This window comes from Cyanistes caeruleus, chromosome 5 (assembly GCF_971803275.1).
Source record: "Cyanistes caeruleus chromosome 5, bCyaCae1.hap1.1, whole genome shotgun sequence".
NCBI classification, from domain to species: domain Eukaryota; kingdom Metazoa; phylum Chordata; class Aves; order Passeriformes; family Paridae; genus Cyanistes; species Cyanistes caeruleus.
The window spans coordinates 77,998,637-78,000,817 of record NC_141705.1 but is presented as its reverse complement, the minus strand read 5'-3'; the positions used below and the strand labels follow the sequence as shown (position 1 = coordinate 78,000,817).

The following is a 2,181-nucleotide window of genomic DNA, read 5'->3' as shown; positions in this document are numbered from 1 at the left end:
GAGGAAGTGAGGGCTTTTCACTGTATTACTCCTCCACCTGAGGTACTGCTTTAGTTCACTGCACTCCAGATATTCACTAATCTTTCTGAGCAGAGGAGCTGGACATGGGTTTGTTTAGTTTAGTGTGCAGGTTCTGCCTGATCCACCCTGTTTCCTGTGATCTGTGTACTCAAGGACAGTGAACTCCTTAGACTACGCCTGATTACTTGACCCAGGAGGTCTTCCCAATTCCTGGACTAGGTACATGTGCCAGACATACCCTGAATCTATATCAGGGTGAGATTCTGGGCTTAAATTGGCTTCCACTTTACCCTTGTTTCTCCTTAGAGGCAATTCAGGCGAACAGACTGGATGTGAGCTTTAACATACTCTGACAGGTCCCGAATCTGGGTGGTTTGAGGGCAGAGAGGGAATGCTGAGATTGGAAAGCACGCCAGGCTATCTCCAGCAAGGATCTGGGCAAGACCTTAGAAGACCTGTTGCCTACAGAGCATCTGAAGAGATTTCAGCTGTTTAATTTCTCATGTTTCTTGAGTTGAGTTTCTTGATTCTTCATGGTATCCATGGAAGATGTAGGCAATTCCTAGGAGAAGAGAGATTCCTGAACCTATTTCAGTAGCTCAAGAATCAGGCAGCTTTCTTTACAGGGGCATGTTTACCACTGTAAATCCTGAACATTACCTACCTTCTGCTAGTTCTTGGGGCTTTGCTGTCCTTGCTGATGCTGCATTTCTGGCACTGAAGACCTGTGCCCAAAATTAAGAGAAGTGTGTTCAGTTTGCTGATTGTTTCTCCAGAAAAGGCTTATGCTAATATCCCACTGTCTGTTTGAAATCCGAGTTTTATACAAAAATTACTCTAGGCTTCTTTATTTCCTTCTGTTGGTGACAGTATTTAATGATAGGGGGAAAATATAGAAAATAAGGATGTATTTTTTAACTTGGATTTTTTAAAAAAATGCATGGATAATCAGAAATAAAAAAATAAGAAGCACAAATAAGTATATACAGTGCTGTGAATTAAATGGCTTAAAAGGCCCATTTATTGTGAGGGTGGTGAGGCACTGGCACAGGTTTCCCAGGCCAAGGCCAGGCTGGATGGGGTATGGAGCAGCCTGGGATAGTGAAGTTGTCCTTGCCCCTGGCTGAGGGGTTGGAACTAAATGACCATTAAGGCCAGTTCCAACCCAGATTATTCTATGACTCGATACTCAGCTTTCCTTACACTTATTTGTGACCTACTAGACCTGTGCTAAAAGTATTTTTATTCTGTAATCCGAGGGCAGAAAATAACACCAGTAAAGCTTTCAGATCACCTCTTTTTAGTAGGATCTGCCTCAGTCCAAGGCATTGAGTGCCTTTCCTGCAAGGAAAGGGTTATCTCTCCTCTCAAATGTGAGAGCACACCCTGCTCTAGCCTGCAGGCACACAGATAATAATAACATGGAAGGATGGCAGCCTGTGCTCTGGAACGGTTTATGAGGAGGAAGTCCGCAATTACATATTTCTGGGCAAACATTAACCAAGGCTGAAGCCTAGCTTCGAAGAAAAACAACAGGCTGGAACCTCCAGTAATATAGCTGTTATGTGGACTGGAAAGAGCAGTCATGCATTCATGGAGCATTAGTAGCTAAGTAAGAATAGCACGACAACAAAGCAAAAGGCTTGATAATATTAGCACATCCTGGTGCTGCGCCTGCAGAAAGCGTCTCTGTCCCAGCCCAGCCCTCCAGTGATATTGGAAAGACCAAGGAGATTTTTTTTTAAGTACTCTCTAGCTCTGTGAAAACAGACCTAAGCCAAAGTAATGGGACTATTGTTTGCTGTGCTCACGGCCTAATCCATTTATATCGGTGGTTTCAGAGCTTGCCACCACACACTGAAGTTTTCCCCTTTAAAAAACAAGTTACTTTGGGCATCTCTCAATCACTGCGGTTACCACGCTAGAAACAATTGCCATTCTGCGCTGTGGTTTTGTAAAGCAGCAGTCTTATTTAGAGCTTTGTGTGCTAAACTCGGATATGCCCATTCTATTATGGACTCTCTGTACCTAAAAATGGAATTGTTACACTAAAATTAAGGAGACAGCCAAATGATACATACTTCCTCTGCTTTGTTTTTTCTGACAGACCACAATTTCTGCAGAGAAGCTGTCCACTCATTACTGCAAGCTCTGGGGAAA

General features: G+C 43.3%; 1 long non-coding RNA gene across 1 annotated transcript; it reads right to left on the bottom strand.

The window, feature by feature from the left end:
• Positions 1–511: 511 nt before the first annotated feature.
• Positions 512–2,181, bottom strand: LOC111929057 (uncharacterized). The gene is made up of 3 exons (XR_002864491.2): positions 2,103–2,181; positions 686–746; positions 512–583 (listed from the first exon to the last, which is right to left on the bottom strand). It is a non-coding gene; the product is annotated as an uncharacterized LOC111929057 (long non-coding RNA).